The sequence below is a fragment of the Triturus cristatus genome, chromosome 11 (genome assembly GCF_964204655.1).
Source record: "Triturus cristatus chromosome 11, aTriCri1.1, whole genome shotgun sequence".
Lineage (NCBI taxonomy): Eukaryota > Metazoa > Chordata > Amphibia > Caudata > Salamandridae > Triturus > Triturus cristatus.
Window position 1 is genome coordinate 1,100,269,411 of NC_140594.1, and position 23,384 is coordinate 1,100,292,794.

At 43.1% G+C, this 23,384-nt stretch overlaps 1 protein-coding gene across 1 annotated transcript in view; it reads right to left on the reverse strand.

Annotated features, from left to right (window-relative positions):
• The window catches only part of LOC146786067 (dehydrogenase/reductase SDR family member 4-like), a 264,337-nt gene extending 241,182 nt beyond the window's left edge, over positions 1 to 23,155 (reverse strand). The window contains exon 1 of the mRNA XM_085635486.1: positions 23,020 to 23,155. The gene's annotated coding sequence lies outside the window, so the exon portion shown is untranslated. The remainder of the gene's footprint in view (positions 1 to 23,019) is intronic.
• Between the last annotated feature and the right edge of the window lie 229 nt (positions 23,156 to 23,384).

Genomic DNA, 23,384 nt, shown 5'->3' on the forward strand with positions numbered 1-23,384 from the left:
TGTGATGTTACCATCTGCAAGTGTATTAACAGCAATGAATAGTTTATTTGTTCTCTTGAAGGCAATGAAGCCTATGAAGAGGTTATTAATTTGTTTAGTTCAGGCTACAAATTCAAGGCTGGTTTTGGCTGGATGTGTCCAGCTCCAGGCTCAGCCTGCACAAACAGCACACACATGCAGACACTGCGTGGCCAGAGGCAACACAAATATTGTGAAAAGAGAGAGCAGACATATCCTTGCATTGCACGCACTATTCTTCATTCCTTCATCTCAATTATTTTCAGGGATTAAAATGGAAGTACTGCCGAGTCTGGGTTTACAGCCCCTCGCCCAAAAAATTTAATGTAATGGGAAGCCGCAGCCAACAGCCAATTGGTCAAGGGAGTGTTTGGAAACCACTGGTCTAAAGAGAGACATTAGTTCTAAACTTAGACTTTAGGTCTAAAGTTAGACTTTAGGTCTAAGCTTAGAAATCATGTCTACATTTAAACTTTAGGTCTACACTTAGACATCAGTTCTAAACTTAGACTTCAGGTTTAAGTTACCTATTTGAATCAAACCCTAAGTTTAGACCCAAAGTCTAAGTTTAGATCTGAAGTCTAAGTTTATACTCCAAGTCTAAAGTTAGACCTCAGGCTTAAAGTTAGACTTCAGGTCTAAACCTAGGGCCTCATCTACAAATAATTGACATAGGCAGCACTGCAAGTCTTTTTTTGCTACACTGCCCTACGCCCATTTGAAAGGGCAGGAATGCACCGTATCAATGAGATATGGCGCATTCCTGTCCTTTCAACCAGCACCAGGGTACAATTTGGTGCCTAGCACCAACGCAGTCACCCTTACACCATGGTGCAAGGCTGTCTGTGTTGTTGGCAGAAATGTTTTTGTACAGGAAGTGGCACCTTCATCCACAAAAACAATCCAGAGAGGTGTATCTTCTTTCTATGTGTGCTGCAGAATATGCACACATGGAGTGAGGAAAAAACAAGGAGAAATGTAAACATAGCTCCTTGTTACACCTGCTCTGGGAGGCGTAAGGTTTAGCGTGGCCTCAGATATACTTGACTTTGTAAATCTGGGGCAGCTTATTTACAAGAGGCCTGCGCCACTGGAGCGTGAAAGACGCTCTGGCAGGGCAGGCCACTTGTAAATAAGCCCCTTAGACTTCAGGTCTACACTTAGACTTCAGGTCTAACAATAGACTTCAGTTCTGAACTTAGACTTAAAGTACAAGTTTACTGTTGTGGATCGTGCCCTATGTGTGACAACACTACCATGAACGTTCTTGTTTTCTCTCATAAAAATGTCCTCTCTAGCAGTGGGTAGCCCTTGCTCACTTGCAAGCACACAAGGTAGGTAATGCAGCACAACCAAGACCCAAGCACCATTCTACCTCTCATCAAAATATGCCTTACGCACACGATTCGGCATCCCTAATGTCCTAACTAACCAAACTATCTTAATAACTAATCCCATAAGCTTCCCAAACAAACACTACTTACTATTACTACAACTGCACAGTTATATGAGAGACAAACAATATCTACTTACACGAAAACTACATAACACACAAACATACAATATATGCACAAAACCATACAAGTCTAGAGAAACTATTCATTCAAACAATCACAAACAACTACTTGAAGACACCTCAAACAATAGCTCCTCTCACAAACACAGCCACATTGCTAGCTTCACAAAGAGAAAGTGAATGTTCTTTGTAAAGGCGTGCACTACACAACCACATACTTTATGTCATTTCCGCATTGCGTGATGATAATTTGCATCGTACTGCGTACGTTTTTCCTGAGCAAGACGACACAATGTCATATTTACAATTATGTGCAATGCATTATGTGTTAGTTGCAATGTTTGTTTTATTGCTTTGTAAGTTGATCACTTGGTTCAGTGTGATTTATTTTAATTAGATAGAATTCATGTTTGATATAAGTTAATTGCTGTGTTGCTTGCAGTTTCATTGGTCAAAGTAGTTTTTATATTTCAGTGGTAAAGTGTTAACAACGTGATTGGCTCAACGTTCCAGGATACTTAGTGAAAATTCAAGAATAACACACTGTTTTTGCCAGGTAAGCTTTTATTTATCACTTTAATTTATTTTAAAAACATATACAATTCTGTGCTTCTGGTGTTTTTGTATTGTTTGCACTTATATATATTGTAACATGCATAAACGTTCCCCATAATTCTCATGTGCATGCATTTCGTAATAAAATAAACATGTATTTATTCTGTATACATGTTTTAACATATACGTTAAACTTTTTACATTTTGTTATTTTGTATATACATATTTTTTAAATATGTACAATGTTTAATGTACTCATGATATTTTCAGACATTTTCAATGAAATTGCTATGTTATTTTTCATTTTTATAGTTCTTTTTAATATTGTTTTACATTTTTTAAATTTGAATTTTTAAAACAAGTTTGATATTTATTTAATTTGTTACAATATTTTCAAAGTACAATAATATAAACATAAGAAATGCTATGTTTTCATTCTGTATTGTTTTCTATGAGGGTAAATACTTTTTCATGTTTGTTTACTGGCCCTTTTTACCGCTTTATTTATTTAGTAGTCTATATTTGTTATTTTGGGCTGTTGCTTAATCTCTTCGATTGCAGCCCTGTTCTCCGGGTAAGGTAAGAGATTTTTTTAATTATTTGTGTGGGTTTTAATGTTCTATGGGAGGCTATAGGATTAGTTTGTTAGGTATGATTAAATGTTTCATTATTTTATTTGTTTGGTGTTAGAATTGTGTTGCAGTTGCGGTAGTCGAGTGCAGTAGGCCTCATTGTGTAGCATTTATAAGTGTTTTGTTTCTAAAATGTATGTATTTATTCTATCTGCTTTTTAATTGCACATTGTATATTGTAATATTTATGGGGTTTGTGTTGTGCAATTGTATAGTTTATTTTTTATTTTACAGGTTTTTGATTGGGTCAGCCGAGATGTCATTTTTTGGATGTTTTCTTCAAGGAAATACATTTGGGTGCTTTTCTAACCAATGTTATTTTTAATTTCCTTTATTTTCCTGGAACCATAGTAACTTTTCTTTTTTGTGTTTTAGATGTGTTCTCTAGATTGTTTTCACTTGTTTGGAGTTTTGTTTTTGATATTTCAGAATTTTTGGGGACATCCATGCCGTGCTGGAACTTAGTGGGAATACCCACAGTGGGGCACATGTTGTGCCCCCCTGAATGTATCCCCATGGCAGGGTGGACATGAGGGGCCCCCACTGTTCCTGCACCGCTAAACATTTCATGGCGGGGCTCTGCCATGAAATAGCTTGAGAAGCAGGAACTAGTAATATACTGAGTGGGACTGCACCAGTCCCCACTCAGCATATTGGGTTGTGGTGCAGCCGTGCCACCGCCAGGGAACAACTGTTCACTGGCATGGACAGTGGTCCACCGCCGAAGTGACAGTGAATGTCATAATCGTCAAAATGGTGAACCGCCACTCCTGCTCCACCGCGAGTCTGGCAGTCATAAGACCGCCGGACACAAAATCAGGCCCTTAGTTTTGAGTAGGTTTTTTGTTTTTGGGAAATTAAAAAAATTGGTATAATGTAGGTTGGTGCAGCCCTGATGTTCCTTGGAAAGAATTGTGCCACGCTTCTACTGCATTGTTGATTTTTATCTGTTTTGTCATGGTTCTGTCACAAATGTTCCACTATGGTATGTGATACTTGGGTTAGCGTTTGTGTCCAGTATGGTGCAGATTGTCAACTCATATTCAAAGTAGTCAAATCCCAGGGGGTAAGGGGGCCCTAGCCCAAGTCACTTTCCGCCATGAAACGGCCAAAGGTAAAGGGACATTGTAATCCCTACGGCAGTGCTTGAGCAGGCATCGCCACCATTGTAGGAATTGCAGTCCCTCCGACGGTCAGACTGATCCATGGCGGTCAGTCTCTCTGCCTGCCCACCATCCGCTCACCATCGTAATGCGTTGGATGGACATGCTGATTACAACAACGGTGGGACCACCACCGGCGGCGTCGGTCCCACCTTCATCATAATACGGGCCCTTAGTACCAATTTTTTGGGTGTCTCTGGATAATTTGTTTAAAGTGGCGATAATAGTTTTTAATGGATGTATATGAATATATTTTTTGAATGGTAGAAATCATTGCTTGTTCGAGGGTGATTATTATTTTTTGAAGATTATAAATATTGGTTTTGGATTTCACTTCACTTAATAGCTTTTGGTATTTGCACTTTATGTATGGTAGAAGTACATAGACTAAGGGGACATTGATGTTTTGGTATTTCCATGGATTGTATGGATCTGTGTAAATGGTGAAGAGCATGATTTAATTGGACTGTCCATTATCCACTTGCTGTTCTGAGTAAGGTTTAGTAGTTTGTTGTCAGTGCAATATGTTATTATTGCTTGGTCATTGTTACCATTGTCGTATAAAAAGAAGCTATCATCTGTGTGTGTTAAAGTTAGGTCTTTACTGATATTTTTAACATTGAATCTTTTTGAAGCAGCAGACATTTATCTGGCATGTTTTCTTGTTCTGGTTATGAGTTTTTTTAAAGATGGGAATTGTAGGGAGCTAGCCTGCAGTATATTAAGGAACATAAGAGATTATATATTTTTTAAATGTGCCAGTAGGCTCCTGGGAGCTGGTACTAGTGACTGCCGTATTACACCTGTTAAAGTCATATCACCAGTGGACGGTAGTGCAGGTGCGCCACAACGCAATATGCTGAACGGGGACTGGCGCAGTCCCGCTGAGCATATTATGAGTTCATCCACCGCCAGCATTTCATGACGAGAGTCCCACCATGGAAAGACTGGAAGTGGAGCAACAAAGGGGGCCCTACAGGGTCCCCATGGCTCCCCGCCATGGGGATACATTCAGGCGGCCACCTCATCTACGCCCCTGTTTTTATTCCCACAAAGTTCCAGCATGGCATTGACATCCATGTCCATGCCATGCTGGAACTTTTTTGCCATTTCCATTGCAGTGCCTGTTTTCCAGGCACCACCATGGGAAAGGCAAAGGAATGCCAACCGTATCACGATTTGAACTTATGTAACACAAGTTCAACTCGTGATACAGACGGCGGTCCTTGCGCAGGGTTCGGAGCAGCGAAGCCTGCGTTGAGCCGATGCTGTTGCACCAAACATGTAATCAGGCCCTTGGTGTTAATAAATTAGTAATAACTGCATTTTTAGTAGTTATTTATGTATGCATTAGTACAGCATGCTAATCATTTTTACTTATGAATCATGTTGGGGTAGTGTGTTAAAACATCACTTTAATTATTCATTGACTTTATTGTTTTTGGTAAAGGTGTTTCTTTTGCACAACAAATGGTAGAATTATTTTATAAGGTAAATAATTAATTTAGTTTTATTGTTCATTGTTTATATTGCTGTTGAAGTTTTTAATTAATTAGGTTATTATATTTCTGATATTTTAATTTATGTTAAAAATATTTTTGGGGTTTATTGTTTATCTTAATTATTAAATTAATTAAACAAATATTAATAAGTGTTTAATTTTTGTGGTATTCTCTTTTTTATTTTTTCCTGAAAAAAATGTGTAATTATTTAATTTATTTATGGTTGCTCAGGTAGTTAGTTTTCTTTCTTTATCATTAGAAGGAAAAGACATTTTAGTTACTGATATTTTAGTTCTTAATAATTTAGTTATGTTTAGTATGTTTTACGGTTGTGGTGATATTTACAATTTCCATATTTCTGTCTATAACATTTCGGTATTTTAGGTATTATTTATGGCAATATTTCTGTAGTCTAAACTATTATTTCTTTTTAAGTATAGGATGGCAATATTAAAGTAGGCAATATTTTTTCCCAAAGTTAGTGGAGTTCTATATTGATCCCTCAATATTCTGTTATACAACCAATCACAGGATCTGAAACCACAAAGGCACCCTCCCTCACAGCAGGATCAAGCATCAGCATAAAGCACTGTCAGCTGGAGAAAATAATTTCCAAGAACAGATGATCATAGCATCCATTGAAAGGAAAATGGAAGGAGTACTAATTTGCATGTGCAGGTAAGTGGATGAATGGATGAATGAATTAATAAATACATGAATGATAATAACTTGTGAGAGTATAAAAGCAACCTCAGACCAGATATTAAAATGTCAGGTCTTAAGGGCTCTGATGGTGATTAGGTGTATTTCAGTGTATAAGCAGAAGAGAATTCAGTTGTTTAGGTGCAGGGTTCCAAATTAGTGTCGCCGAAAATGTACAAATTGAATCCCAAAAAATAGTCAAAAATTAGCTGAAGAAGACCAAAGATGGCACAGTGAAATGTTGTGCCTCAGATGGTCAAAAGAAATGGCTCTCAAATTTTTAACCATGCTTTCTGACAGATACAAAAGACCTTAAAGGCAATTGTTTTTTGGCATGCGAGCCGGTGATGCAACAACAAATGTTGAGATGTTTCTCAGTGTGCGATTGCTAAAATCAAACAAAGGGCTATGTTTATTAGTTGGAGTTGTTCAAACATACTATGGGAGACAAAAATAGATTTTATTACAATATTCTAGACTGGATAAAATCAGAATCAAGATTATTGGTTGTCAACTTGCAAATGGTAAATTGGGAAAACAATTTCCAAGGGTCCTAAGAATAAAAAGGCAGGTGGAAGTAAGATTACATATTTGCTCTTGTGTTGACAATTGGCCATCAAAAGTAATAAGTAAAAGTGCATGGTTTTGTAAACAGAACAAGGACTGAGCTTATGCCAGTAGGCCTGAATACATCAGTCCAGGAAGATGTCTTGCAGCCAAATACTTCTGTTTTATCAGAGTTTAGCTTAAACTGATTTTGTGACACCCACATGAAAAGTCTAAAATCCATAATTGAACTCACTAATGGACAACTGGGTATCATAAGCATGACAATAAAAATCTGCTCCATGACATCTGAGGACCTCCAGGAAGATAGTGATGCTAATGAAATTTTAAAATGAGTCAGATTCAAGGGAGAGCCTTGTGGGGCACCATGTGGCACACCATGAAAAGATGACTGATAAGGCAAAGCTAAGGCAAGTACACAACCATCTAAAAGGAAAGACATCAGACTCCTTGTAAAGATACACTAACCTTGCAATCTAGATTAAATAGGAGTCATGGTAGTTTCCACACTTCTCCAAATCCTTAACCATTCTCTCTCTACTATCATGGTGAATAGGCATCGGCCCAGGAAAGAGGACAAGAGAGACAGACAAACAGAGACACTGGTTACCACCAGACTACTTTGCTCCATAGTTGGGCTTGATCTACACCAGAAATTTTCTATGACATTTTTTGTCTCATCTGAGATCCCTGAATCTTTCTTCAAAAAAGTAACTTACATTTCTTTGCTGGAGTTACATCCTAGCTAATTTCTATCAAAGCTCCACTCTAGGGAGATTGTCAGCCCAGTTCTTCATTCTGAAGGACAGTCCTTACTATGAAGATTTTCAGGATTTCCTCCAACAGCAGTTGTCTCAATTCCTGTATTTAAAGTTCCGATATGGCACACTTGAAACAGGGTCTGTCACATCTCTATGGAATGCAGATACGTCTACTGACCCTACTGACACCTGTTCATTGTGTTGCCCGCCCTCCAAACATAACACAAGCTATATTTTGTTCTTTTGCCCAGTCTATGAAAAGCAGTAAATGGATCCATCCATTGCGTAACCGATTAAGCTTCAGGTGATATCACGAAGCACTAAGGACATTGAAGGCAAACACATCTATTTCTATTGTGTATACCTCAAGTAAATACTAATTTGCAGTAGGACTGCTGATGAAACAAAAGAATCTAAAAATGTAAGACCTCATGAGTCCCTTTGCTTAGCTATCGTGTTAGACTCCAATTAAGGAGTTGCCTATATTGAGTACAGGCTTTTATTCGGTGGCCAGTATGGCAAAAATGCTACCTGAAAATGTGCAGGGTAGTTCTAGTACCTCGCTCCCACTTTTTATATATAGCAATTCCTTTTAAAAATTTCAATAATTTTTATTATGTATGAATACCGTTGACTGCACTAGCACTTTACCATGTATACTATTGATTTTGAAGCTGTTATAGTTCCATTTACGAATACATTTTTGTTACCTTGTATGTAATGACTTATGGTGTTTGTCCGTATTGATATCATTGATTGGTGATAGTCTTTCAAATGCTTTTAATATGTCTTTTATTGTATCGCAATGGACATGCAATATGGTTGAATGTCTTAAGGAATGAAATTTCTGAAAAACACTACTACTGCACAACAAGACAAAAGCATTTAGGTATCTAAAGACAGAGAAGACTTTTAGGGCGGCAATGGTGTGAGCATTAAAAGTTAACTCCTGATATCATATTCGATATACACATTGATAAACTCTATTTTATGCTGTGCTCATAAAATCAAGCTTACTATACTATAATCAAAGTAGATATGTTAACTGTGAACACAACTTTGAGTTGCAATATGTTGTTTGCTAACTAGAACTACCTTCAAAATTACAATATCGTATTGTGGTTCCAATTATATTCAACACAAAATGTTAATTAAAGTTCCATGAAAAGCATTCATTTATATCACATAGCTCTTCAATACGCTTGGAAACCATATCATTAACTATCATCAATATTTTCATGCCATACTCGTAGAAACAGTCATACGCCAAAGTGATTTCACTGACTTCTCATATGAAGAATCATTGTAGTTGTATTTGAATTCTAATTCCAAATGGATGTCTCCTTATAAGAAGGATATTGTGCAATGAGATTGTACTTTAAACTAATAACTGCTGGTGAAAAACAAAAATTGCAAATAGACGGTCTGATTTAGAGTTTGTGAGCATATTAGGCAAGAAGCATGTTGACCTTTTCACAGAACCTATTGGTTCGCAGATCTTTTTAATCTTGGTATCTTGGTAACTTGGTTGCCTTTGGTATTAAAAATAGAGCATCTAGGCAACCCATAGCATATTTTATCACTTTCCCAATCTACCCAAACCTGCTGAATTTTGTAAAGGGCATCAATCTGCAGCGTCCGCACAGTGAGGAGCACGACCTGAGGATGAAGCGTGCCACTGTGATGGGCGAGGGGCAGTGCATACTATAAAGGATGCCCTTTTGACTGTCTAGAATTTTATTGACATTAGTGTTAGTGGATCAGCGGAATGAGTGGATCAGCGGAATGGCACACCTTAGTTGTTTATGACTGGTCATTGTGGGGAGGATGTGTGCTGGACTGCCCATTTTTCTCTCCATCACCTGATCTATTTGTGTATGTTTAATATAGTATGTTATTCTGGGACACGAGGCATCTGTTCAGATGGCACTCACACTCTGTGCCCTCCACCATGCTCTACCCTTCCGGAATGGATGCAAATTCAGGGAATTTTGAGTAGTGCATCACACAAGGCCATCACTTAAATGTAAGTGGACCCACATCCCATCCAGGCTATCCTACTTTAAAGAGGAAAAACTCAGGATGTCCTTCTCATCTGGGGTGAGAAACCATACTAGTACTGATGGAGGTTCAATAGCAAACAAATATTGTGTCCTTAATAAAGTTTACAAAAATATCACCACATTAGACTTCATAATAGAAAATCAAAATCCAATGGGGCTTATTTTTGTAAACTATCACAACATTTCTGTAATCTGATATTTCTGCTAAGGATATTCTGACATGCAACGTTTTGGCTAGCCAACTGTATGCACACTCACATGAGGCCCTGGTTTTGCCAGAACACTGTGATAGTCTTGTCCTGTGTCTTGAGAAATTATGAGAGAGGCACTGGTCTCCACATTCCATGATGAAAGGCATTTTTATTCTTCTGTGCCAGGAACCACAATGCTACCCACGCTGGGCTAGAAAGAAATCACAACAAAACTAGGCAAACAAATGTGGCCAGTCTATATAAACCCCCGTTCAGGAAAGATGGTCGGTGTAGGTTTCTCGGGAGATATGATGATTCACTGCAACCAGGATCCCACATGTGAGGCCTAGTCTCAGGGATACAAGACTGCCACATGTATCCATGTCTCAACATGTGGGGACTAGGTCAGTTATGTCTGATGGGTTTCACTTGCAAGTGTGAGGAAGGGTTGAGTCTGTTACTCTTCAGTAGCTCCCTTCAAATAAACCCAGAACAGGGACAGGTTGTTCCAGAAATGTTAGTGGTGTGCAGAGAGCTAGTCAGAAAAGACAGGGTGGAGGAATTACATTCGATTTGGACCTAGGTTTGCCACCTTTTACAGAAAAAAATACAATCTATTTGTTTACATTGTGTAATTCTGGCTCACTTTGCCACTGGATTCAAGCTAGTCAGGCTGATGAGGGATGATACCCTGAAACCAGTCCCAGGATGTTTGTTTCCTGTCCAGGGAAGACCTGGCTTGGCAGTTTGGGCTGGACTGTTCTCATGAGGAACAGGGTCAAGTCTGATTTACATATGGCTGGGTCTGAACTTGGGTTGGCAAAGTGAGCAAAAGAACGATGATGGATTCAATCCAGATATAAAAGTGACTGGGGCTGAGTGTTTGAAAAGGTTCAGCGCTCCGTCCATCATCTTATTGTGTTTGCTAATTCTGGAAGGACCAAGAGTTGGTGGGTGATAAAGAATATGTGTAAAATCCTCAGCATTCGTTAGTAATATTGCAATTATCCCTCTGTTGGCATTTATAATCATTTAGAAATGATCTAGACATCTCTGAAATATTTGTGATACATTTTTTCACCTATTTTCTGTTTCTGCTTCAAGTGGGAAATTATATTTCTTTCATTGTTTTTTCTTGGCCTGGCTGGTAAAATGCTGGCCAGCTGGCAACTCTATATCAGCCCTCCAGCTAAATTAGAGCCCCAGATAGAAAGCCATTTATTGTCTGTCGTTTGGTAAGGAAAGAACATTTGCATACGTCAAGAGGCTTTAAGAGCTGGGTTCCCGAGGGCAAACTTGTGTACAAGGTAGGCAATATTTTGCATAGCAACCTGTTGGGGAGACTCCATTGAATATGTGCCAGATCTGTGATTGGCAAGTCAAGGATCAGAACATATCAAAGCAGAGAGAAATTCAAAAAGTCCCATGGAGCCAAGTGAGGAGGGAGGCAAGAACGTAAGCTATGGGAGTGAGACATGGTATTTAAAAAAGATTCATATGGTTTATAATATCGAAATTACCCTCAAGACTATTGCATTACAGGCATATCAGTGCTTAATTTGTATAAGAATGAGAGCTGGTGTCCACATCTCTGCTCAGAAGCCCGCAGCCTGTGCAATTAAGTGTTGGCGTGCCAAATACAAAGGCTGTGTAGTCCTAAATCCACCTCATTCCTCTTTAATCCTTTACTAGACTTTCCCTGTCCATTTTTCTCACTCTTGCAGGATCTTGCTTTCTCCCTTTGAGGTTTTTTCGGCCTTTCTCTTACTCCATCTTTCTGCTTTGTTTGTTTTCCCCTCTCTTGCCCTCTGTAAATGCCTGATACAAAAAAATAAGGGCTGATCCCCAAAAATAGGTGCTGGTGGGCCACACTGGCACCCACCGGCTCATATTAAGAACTGAGTCATATACTGATGAACATCATGCCTTACCACAGATCACAAATGTGCAAGCAACACCACACGTTTTTTTCAAATTCTGCAAAGTTGGAGGAAGTGCCCCCGCCCAGAGACATATGCTGTCCTGAGGAACAATTGCAGGAAGAAGGCACACATCACAGAAAATCAAAATTGTCTGATAGTTAAAAGCTACTGAAAGGAGTAATAATATCCCTTGAAATAGCTTCTTTTGATGTTTGAGATTATTTGTCTCCTGCAAACAACATATGTACACAGATTTATTACGTTTCCCAGGTCCTGGTGTTAGTACCTCATTCAGTCCTGTTTTAAAGAGGTCAGTCTGACTACAAGAACCAGAATGCAATGAAAACAACCTGAACTAGAAGAACTACTCATGCATGAAACTGGGAAATATGGGAGCTCTGGTATTGTGCCCTTGATAGAAAAGGAGTCATTAGTTGTGTGACCTGCACAAGAAATGGGTCTATATTTGTCCTTTACTGGAAACCAAACAACCCATTGTAGAGCTTGACTCTCACAGGATAGTGAAGCGAAGCAGTCTAAGGCCTACTCAAGGGACATGGTGTGGGCTAGTAATCACCATTTACAGATACGCAGTTATAACACTCACATGATTGTGCAGTCTGTGCTTTTTTTGCAAAAGGAAAGTGTACATTTATTACGCACACACTACTCAATACTATGCATCAATTTCCAAATATACACAAGCTGATGTAAGTACTTTCGGATGGCATTGTATAATCATTCTTGTCCCTCCCAAAGGTAGATTTAGACCAACAAATCACATATCAAAAACATTCACTTGTATGCAGCTGCAATATGTGAGCTTAGGGTGAGAGCACTTACTACTGGCAATAAAGTATGCAAACTTTGATCACAAGTGGCTATCAGCCTAATTACTTTATTAACAAAGGTGCAAGTGAAATGTATAGGCATGAAATACACAAGTTAACCACCACCCCTAAAGGGCAGTACCTTCATATTTACGTCACTAAGTATTTATAGACTTTCAACCCTAGAGGGTGTTTGCAGTATACATTGTAATAAACATTCATGGCCTCATTCATGAAAAGTGTTGCATCGCTGCGATAAAACAGTGATGCAACACTTTACACTGTGCACTCCTTGCAACACCATGGATGCACTGTATTTACTGTACAGCGCTCCATGTCAAAAGGATTGACAGATGCATCAGGAATCATGATGTATCTGTCACCACAGTACTCGTGCATTGCTGGAGTTGTGTCGTAAGCATGACGCAACTCCAGCAATGCATGGGGGAGGCTTATACCTATTGCACTGCATTACCAGTCGCGGCTCCTCATGGGAGTGCTGCGGGGCGGGGGAGGGGCAGGGTTGGGGGTAATAAACTCTGGCATAAGGCCGAACGGAGTTCAGTTAATAAATAAATAAAGAAAACAAATTTCATTGTGTGCTGTGCAATGCAGCGATGCAATGCATCGCGGGCAATGAAATTCGTTTTATTTATTTATTAAGTGAACTCCATTCGGCCTTATGCTGGAGTTTACTACCCCCACCCTGCCCCTCCCCCGCCCCGCCCCACCACCCCGAAGCCCTCCCATGAGGAGTGGCGACTGTGCATCACCCTTACGCCTGCTATGAGGCAGGCGTAAGGTTTTGACGCAGTGGCGTCCTAGAAGTAGCGCAGTGAAATCCGATAGATTTCACACTGCCACTTCTACAAGGCTTTCTCGCAGGGGAACACCCATCCACCCTCCATACATTATACCAGGTATAATGTGGCACAGGGGTTGACAAACAAAGTGACGCAGTTACGTTGTAAATATGGTGCAATGTCTCGCCTTATTTACGCCGCCGCATCACGAAAAGTGATACAACAGCGGCACAAAAGTGTCACAAGGGGCTCATAAATAAGCCCCATAGCATATAAGACTGCCCTTTAACCATAGCCCCTGAAGGACATTGCTTTGGTAAACAAAAAATACCCACATATGCATTTACTATTTTTCATCTCTAGAGGATGTCTGCCAATATGAACCCTGATATTGTCCCACTTCAGCCACAAGCCTTGCAGCCATAACCTACCGCCCAGGTAAAGTAGCATTCCCAGCTGTAGAGCAAACGCTCCAGCCTAAAGAATGCCTAAAAAACATGTCAAATCCCTGGAGGGGTTATCAATGTGGAGTCCCTCCCAATTTAGGGTGGGAACTCTGGAGTCTGTTTGGCGGGAGGTTGTATTGCTCCTGCAGCTTACCCCACACGTTTGCTCCATTTTGGGGGTGACCCCGTTCTTCCTGGGTCCACCACAAAGACAAAATGAGGGGTTTCCATTTCAAAATGCAGATGAAACTCACAAGCCTCGCAAGGCATTATGGGATGCTCCTCCTGCTTGTTTGATTAATAGTAGAGCTGCGGCTCTCCCGCTGCACTGGGGAGAGTAGCATCCTTTGCCTATTATTATTTTAATGCAGCCGTGTGCGTCTTTTTCTCTGGTTACCCGGCTCCACTAGGACACTCTGGGGCAGATTTATGACGACTGGCGCATCCCTGCATATCAGCAGGGATGCGCCAGTTATTATGCGCCACAGCTGCTCCACCATGGATGCGCCGCATTTATAATGCGGCGCACCATGGGGCAAAAACGGCACAGATGCGTGACGCATCTGTGCCGAAAAGTGGCGCATTGCTGGAGTTGCGTCGCAAGCGCGACGCAGCTCCAGCAATGATCTGGGGGGCCCTATCTGTACAATGCTGCGTCAATCCTTACGCCTGCTTCAAGCAGGCGCAGGGTTTTGACGCAGCATGGGCCTAAAAGTGACTGAGTGAAATCTTGTAGATTTCACTCAGCCACTTTTAGGAGGCGTTCCTGCGCCGGAACGCCCCCACCTGCCCTGGAACGCCTACATGTGGCGCAGGGCTTTACAACGTGACGCATCTGGGAGATGCGTCACGTTTGTAAATGCCCCGCACCATGGCGCAGGATTTGCGCCGCTGCTGCGTCACAAAAGTGACGCAACGGCAGCGCAAAAGTGCCGCAAGTGCAACATAAATCTGCCCCTTAATGTGTAGCAACTTCACTAGAAGCAGCCCAGGGAGCCCAACACTGCCTGTCCTTGCCAGCTCCCTGCGGGAGCAGCAGTCTCATGTACCGCTGCGGGGGTCGACAACAGCAATCAAGTCTACCCGCTCCTGGCCTTCCTGCTCTTACCACACACAGACGCTGGGAGCAGGGACAGTGGGCCACGCAGGGGAGTGCGGTGGATCTTCCCCCACCCTTCTCCATGCTTCGGGGCCCAGGAATGGGGTCCTGGGACTCTACCCGCAGATGCGGGGAAGCGCAACTGCGCCACCTCATCAGAGATGGGGACCTGAGCGCCCTTCACAACATCAGAGGGGTGCAATGGTGCTGCCCTGCTCTCCTCTTCCTCATGGGGCCCAGGGATGGCGTCCTGGGTTCCTTCCTCATATCGCAGGGGTGTATCGGCACTCCCCTTGCATTCCTCCTCTGCGCAGGGAAAGCGTGACAGTGCTTCCATGCATTTTTTCCTGCTTTAGGGGCAGCCTCCGGGTCCTGGCCCACCATGGAGGAGAGATAAAAAATGAAGGCGGAGCCCCACACGCTTTCTTCGCCAGTGCTGCCAAAGGTCAAAGGTTGGCAAAACCTTAAACGGGGATACCTCAGGCCCTGTTGGACGGACTTGGATGATCTTTGGCTCATTGTGCTCCTGGGAGGGAGCCCTATGCACCTTTCCTCAGACTATCTGGCCTCAAAGGGTGACATACTGTGCAGGGAGCTGGTTTCACTGGCTCCCTGTGACATCCTTTCACTTGCTCTTCCTATGGACATATCTCCTTCCTGCGCAGAAGCCCAGTATTTCCCCCAACTGGTCCTCAGGGGGTGTAAGGGGATCAGCGCCCCTGGTCCTGGTGGTGTGGCCCTCTCATCCTGGGGTCAATCCTAGGCAGAGAGTCCTTAGTCTCGATGGCAGTCAGGGAATTCTTCCTTCCAATTGTCCATGGTGTCAGCCTTCAGTCCCAGTGTTCAGCAGAAAAGCACATGCATGAGAGCGCTCGCCCCCCTTGCGCAAGACCTTGGCTTCCACTTCTCTGATGCATTGCAGCGTGTCTAAAGATTAAAAAAGACCTGCAACGCATAATTTTGGATTGCCCACCTACAAAATGACAAAGGTGTTTTTATCTTTTTAGTTACCGATCCAAGTGGATCAGAAAAAAAGGGGCAAACGCATTTTTTTGTTTGATAAAAAAGCGGGTGGGGGAAGCAATATGCTTATCCAATTCGTCATGGTGACCACCATTCCTTGTCTGACAGTATATGTTTTTTTCAGTCCATCTTATCAGTCACATGAAATCCCAAAATGATAGGAACACTAGGCGAAAACGGCTTATGAAAATGGCGAAATGACTCCCCATAGTTCTGGGTTGCTCTTCCGCCATAGGCAGTTGAATATTGGAGGATAAATAGGAGATCACTGGGTGGCACTCCTATTTTAGATCTTCTTCCTAGATGTAGAGGAGTCTGCGGTAAACCCAGCATCCTCTTATCATACTCTGGTGATGCCCATGTTGATAATGAGGTAGGCGAAGACACCAAAAACCTGACCCCTGAAAAAAAGCAGATAAAGGCGGAGAAAGGGTCCTGTATGATGCCGAATACGCCTCAGACAGTAAGTTGACAATATTTTGAAGGTCTCTCAATCCCTCTGAAAATGACGTAGGTCTAGCTCCCTTTCCCCTGGCACCCACTCCATGAAAATATTTGTCCCCAGGAGAAGGAGAGTTATGACGTCTTTTCTGCAAGGTCTCCCCCATGGGGACACCAAGCAAGAACGCGATAGTATGCAACAAGCCAAGACAATGCACTTCTTATATAAACCCATGGTCCTGAGGGATAGACGTTTAAAGAGTGTGCCTGTCAGGATAGAGTAACTGAAATAAAGCATAAACTACTACTGCCTCGTTAACTGTTTTCCCTGTAGATGCTTGCTTCCAAATTCCATTTTTAGACACAGAAATCTTCACCAAATTCTGTCTGTTGTACTTTGAAGAAAAAGACAGCCCTGCCTGCTGCAAAAAAAAACAAAAAACGCACCCATTCTCTTTAAGACTGAGGCCACGGGAACGGAAGGCACACACACACTGGATAAGCCACAGCTGCACTAACTGTAGAACAGCCCCCCTCTTGAAAATATTGCCAATTACAGGCTGAGGCACCGATAGTCAAAGGCAGACCAACTGCATTGTCAGAAAACTGATACTGGAAGCGGGCTGCCACAAAGTGGGGGCTGGCATGGAATGGTGGCGGTGGGGTGGGGCATGGAGGAATGGGGGGTGTTTGAAAAAAAAAAAGCAGAAAAAAACATTTGGCTTTTTCCGCGGCCGCTGTCTCTCCATTGGAACGTCTTTCTCTTCCTGACAAGTCCGGAACCAGGAAGCTCTCCTAATACAATCACAGTGCTTCGATGAAGCGTTGTGATTGGTTCCTCTAAGCCTATCACAACACTGCAATGAAGCATTGTGATTGGTCTGAGCCCCGTGGTTCGGTGATCAGATGGGGACTGGGGGCCTAGGCATGTTCCCCACCAGGCTGTGTAATGCAGCCTGGTGGGGAACATACTAGGTGCGCATGACGCTTTGCCCAGGCCAAGATGGCCGGCCAAGCAGTCATGCGAACTTTGAGAGTGTGCACTTACCACTCCTCCCAGGCTCTGACCCTAGCCCCACCCCGCCCTGACCCACCCCCGTAGCTAAGAAAAAGAAAATGATAATAGCATAGTTATTATCATTTTCTTTTTCTTTTTTCTCTGCTCTCGGAGCAGTGGGGCGTCGCTTCTCTGCCTTAGCTGAGGAGCCGCCCCTGCTGCCACACCGCAAGTAAGAAATAAATGGCAGCAGACGAAAGCACTGGTTGTTGGATTAGAGCAGAGTGGGCCAATGCGCAGCCGGATAGAAGAAGAAAGTAGGCCAAAGCACCAGCTATAGAAATAAATGCAGATAGGCCAGCACACTGCCACCAATGCACCGCTCTGACCAATGCACGTCACCAGCCATGTCCAAGGGATGCACTCGTGGTATCTAAATCAATACTTTGTGATCTAACAGCTTTTGACAATAAAAGACAAGATGCCTGCTGAAACCTGCCACGTCTAGCTAAGCTATATTTGAAAAGGTAATATGCATTTCCCTTTGGGCAAAATGGAATCCATCCTAGAAAGGAGGCTCCTGGATGGAGATGTTTCAATGCCTCTTTTGTTCATTTCAACAGTTTCGCTAAGCAGAGAAATTGTAACCCATTACAAAAATGGAAAGAGGTTGTGAAAGTGCTGGCTGAGGTAGTAGGTCTATTGCCAGGGGCGGTAAGCCCTCGAGTTCCTGGAATAACCCCTGGTCGATGCTTTGAATATGAAATATATGTATACAAATGAATCTCAGGTGTGGTTTGAAATCATGGCATGCTCTCAGACCACACAGTATAAAGTGGAGAGCCTGCCTACAGAATGTAAGCTAAAGGCTATATTAGGGATAAAGCACCCCTTACTGTACATTATAAGGATATTTCAAGTCACAGAGGAGTTCCTTTATGAGGTTATGGATCTCCAAGGTGACTTACAACATCCTTATGATGTATGCTAGGGGACACTTTATCCCATATAATACATGGTCATGCCATCACATTTCCCACAAACCACTTAAAACCATGGCACATAGCTCTTTCATATGTAAAAGTGAGCCTCTATTTTCCATGGCAAATTCCTGCTTTAGGAGCTACTTTTTAAAAAAATCAAAAACTTTGCTGAGCATGCGCGTTAAAAATGGGCAGAGAGATCATTGACTGCCAGGTGGAGATCTTTAAGTATGCTGGGCATCTTCCAACAGGTCATTGAAAAGATTCCTCCACTGGACTGGGGAAGAGTCCAACAAACTCCAAATGAGTCTCTTTGTCTTGCTTATGGGGAAGCCATGATTTGATGTCCCATCCAAAATGCAAACATCTGTTAATTGATCTAAGTCTCTTAGTTTTTAAAAATTCAATACAGATTTCATTACATTCAGCAATGGGGCCATTTCTGAACTGAGGCTTCTCCAATGGTTGTAAATTCTGAGTTTCGATTCTAGGAAGCCAAGTCAGTTGGACTCCCATTGTGCAATGCAAAAAACTTTGAAGGGTAATTTTCTGGTGACTGGTAACTTGTATAGTGTTTTGGGGGCCGGTTTAACCCCTTGCATGCCCGCCCCTTTCCCCGCCCAGTGCCGCGCCTTCCATTAGCGGGCGGAGTTCATGACGAGCTGGACTCGTCATGGGCACAGCGCCACCGCAGCCCATGACGAGTCCAGCTCGTCATGGGCACTGAAGGGGTTAATATGGTCCAGTCTGTTTAGCCTACTACACTCAAACTCATTAAGACCCTCATTATGAATGGCCTGGTGTTAGTTCCAACTTTTATTGCACCAGATAAAGAATGATACAGTGGGATAATTTATTCATCCATTGCGATAAATAGTACTCAATTCAGGAAGGACCTCAAGACCTGGCTCTTCGACCGAACCACAGATCCCTCCTCCCACCCCCCTCAGCACCTTGAGACCCTAACGGGTGGGTAGTCACGCTTTAGAAGAAACCTGATTGCATGATTGATTACCTGTTTCCAGCGGCGTCACTAGGGTTGGTGTCACCCAGTGCGGTAACATGGTGTCACCCGTGCAGTCCGCACCCCCTGCCCTCCTTAGTGACGCCACTGCGTGTGACCTTTTTGGCCCAGGGTCCAATCCCATCTATTTTTTATTATTTTTACAGCTTTATGTGGCATTAGAGCTCTTTATGAGAACACCAGATTGCATTACACACTGTCGATTTTTTAGGCATGGGTAAGTTAATTGCTTTTCACAGAATCACAGAAAGTTGTGCGAACGCTGGGACTCGAACTTGGTCCCTCAGATGAAAAATCGCATCTCTGGCCATTCTGCCACATCTCCTTCCATCTCAGTTTTATCTAATCCTTCAGTTAAAGTGGGAACTTGAAAAATAAAGTGACTCAAACCTGACATTCCCCTCTGCTCTATCCAAGGCCACCTCAACCACTGACCCGCAGAAGGCCCGCCCCTGCTGCACCCCACGCTCGCTCGTGCCCGGGGCCCTCTGTGGCTTTCGTCCATGGGGCCCTTACGTTTGACACCTGTCACCGCTCGCCACGTCCCATGGACACTGCATCGGTGATTGTGCCTAGAAGTGCCGCCCGCACCGGGTCCGCAAAACAAGGAACCGAACTTGGCTTCCGTCTGGTGCGGTGACACTGCCTGGCTTCCCATCCCTCTGCCGGCTGCACACAGCTCCCTGGAGTGCACGACAAACCCACAGGAAGGTCAAGGGCTGCAGGTTGGAGGCCGACGCCATGGGCTGACCTGATGCACAGGCCCCCTGTGCACCGAGAGGAACACGCGCACCTGTCCATGCACACAGCACGCACCCGTCCATGCACACTCACCCACTCTGCTCCCCTGCAGGCTGACCTGATGCACAGGCCCCTGTGCACCCGCTAGCACCGAGAAGAACACACGCACTCGTCCATGCACATGCGATGGTGTCACCCCATGTGAAGGTGTCACCCGGTGCGGTCCGCACCCCCCGCACCCCCCTAGTGACGCCACTGCCTGTTTCAAGTTTTCCCCCACAGGGCATATCATGGGGATTTTTATGCTTAGAGCATTTAAATTCACATTTCCTGGAGTTTTCCAGTCCTTTGTCTCCTTTAAATTCTGGCAGGTTTGACTTGCCAAATTGAAAAAAGTGCTGTGATTTTTTTCATACTCACTTTATACTGCATGCTATAAAAACGGTAACACTTCACATATCAGAAAAGATCAGACGACACGTGTTGTGGCCCTAAATCGGTAACCCTAACCTACTGAATAATTTCAATATGCAATTTACCCAAGGTACCTCTCTTAGTGCAAAATATATTACATTAAGAATGTATTTTGAGCAATTTCAATTACGTACATAACATAAATATTTAGTATTACATATTGTATTTACGGTGAACATCCAGCTTTATGCATATACATAGCTGCCAAATTCCAGCTTGCTTCTGTGACAGTTGTATGGTGTCAGTGTGTATTATGAGTGATATTCTACTGACAAATGTGTGACACCTCGAGTGATGCTTTCTCATGAGAAAAAACAAAGCAAAGTCTGAGTGACTCCCTTTGAATGTTCTGCTACTGTCTCCAAACATTTCAGACAACAATGAACAGCATCCTAAAACTAGCCAGACCTATTGGCGTTGTTGATGCTAGTTTGCAGTACGGTAGGAATGAGTAATAGAAATGATTTTGTTTTGAATAATTAGAATAGAAAATGATTCAATTCTGAGAACATTAAACGGTTAATTTAACATTACTAGTCTTATGGAAAGGGTAGTGCTCTTATAAATTTCTCACTCAGTCACTCGTGTTCTACCCTTCACACCACTTTCCTCTGCAGTTTCTCACTCTTAGGCACTTACTATCTTTTTCTACCCACATCTTCCAGGAAATCTTCCATCTGCATCTCTCATATGCCATCTTCTTTCCACTTCACCACTGTCTTTTCACTCTTTCTACGTGTACTTCCTTGTGTCACCCCCTTCGCCACCCTGTCTCTCATACCCATGTACAATTTGGGTCTCTTCTCACTACTAAATGAAACAGTATTTCGACAGCTGTGTACACCCTTCACTCTTCTCACAGAAAATGGTAATCACTATTGGCACGCGAGTGACGATTGGTCTGTGCACTGCGTAGAGAGGCTATGGTTTGGGGCAGATTTACTTAAAATGCACTAAATGTAGTGTAGCGAGGCAAGCTGCTCTGCTGCGCAGCATGAGTGGGAGAGAGTTGAAGGGCACCACACTCACAAAGATATTACAGCTCCGAGTTGGCGATGCAGCGTGCGTACGGTAAATTGATTTATTTATTTAATTACTTACTTTACTCCTGTCTGTCGTATGTTGAACTCCACTACCCCCCCACCCTGGCCTTCCCCTGCCCCGCCCACCGCCCCGCAACACTTCCACGGCGAGCTGCCATTGCTCCCAGCTCTGGCGCATTTGTGGCTGCCTAGTGCCAACGCAGGCCCCCTTACACCATAGTGCAAGGGTGCCTGCGTGCGTTGTGGGCAGGATTGGACATCTTCCTGCACAAAAACAATTCAAATAGGCATAATGCAGAGTGCATCATGCATAGAAAGAGGAAGTAACGAGCAGAAATAATCAAATGTCTCCTTGTGATACCTTTCGGTGGTAGACATAGCAATGTCACACAACTCCAGCTTTACAAACCTTGGTAAATCTAGAATTGCTTGACATCCATGTGCTGATGCACGGCGATTCCCATCCTCCAACCCTGTAACGCCTACCACTGTGAAATGTAATGCAACCCAGCACTATTGCAGTACACTCTTGATGAAGCCACTCAAGGCCATACAAACCAGGCATGCATGCCTTTGTGAATCCCAAATAAGCCTTGGCGTTGCCCTGCGTACCCTTGCGTGACGCAAAGATGATGCAAAGGCGTTAAGTAAATCTGTGCCTCGAGGAGCTGAGTTCACTTTGTAACCTAACGAGAGGCACTGTGAGGATCTTTCACTCACTTCGGCTATATTCCCAAGCTCTGTCAATTGTGCCCTGTCATGCACACCCACAGCCTGAACTTACTAATTTACCAAGAGGTGACTATTCACAGTTTTTTTTACTTATATGGAGTTTTATATAGCGCGAACTTGACCCAAATCGGGTATCAGAGCGCTTTACTTAACACCAGTTGAGTTACATGAGGACACATTCATGTTTTTGTCAGGCACGGGGAGATTAAGTGATTTGCCGAGAATCACAGGATGTTCAGCGTCATTTCCGAGACTCGAACCCAGTTCCCCAGATTCGCGGTCGACCACCCTAGCCGTGAGGCCAACTCCTCTCCCCATGAGAGGAGTTGAGCTTTACAATGTCACATGGTCCATAAAAAAAAAGAACAGAAACTCAACATCTGAAAAAGCACATACTCTTAGGCAATAAAAGGAAAATGTGGAAGTTAAGTAGGGACTGCATCCCTGATATGGGTCACCTTAAGGGATGGGTTTACTGTGGATCTGTGTACTCTGTACAGAGGCCAATGATTGTATGAGCATGTGGTCTGAACACCTATATAAACCATCAACAGGCACTCTGAGAAGGGCTCACTGGCATAATCCTTATCTCCAGCGCTTTCATCTGTGCTCATCCATATAACCTGAGCTTACCCAGCTACCCAGAGGCAGCTCCGTTCATAATTAAGCACTACCCAAGATTCACACGTTGAATGGAAATAAACCAAGTACGCACACCTGCTAGAAGCATATATTCTTAAGCAATGCAAGACGAAATACAACATGAAATGCAAACAGAACTGATGGCATACCTGGTTTAAGAATGGAGAAATCAGTCCAGGCGGCGTTGCTGCTGGTTAAGAATCCCAGCTGCCGTCTGTGTGCACTGGTCTGGCAGCTGCTGTGTGACTGCTGGGAGAGACAGAGCGCAGAATGCTGGGACGCGCAGCATCTTGTGTCCCTGGCTGAGCACTGGTCCGGGATCACGAGGTTTCAGGATGTCTGTGCCAGCTGGGCCCAGATGAGATTTCCTTGGCACACAAGGCCACCTCTCCTCTGGGCAATGATCACACTGCATGAAGTGTATGCAAATGAGCACTGGTTGCATTCAAGCCACACTGACACCAAAGCGCCTCGATGCATAGTATTTGTGTGGGGTATCATGTTCAGAATAATA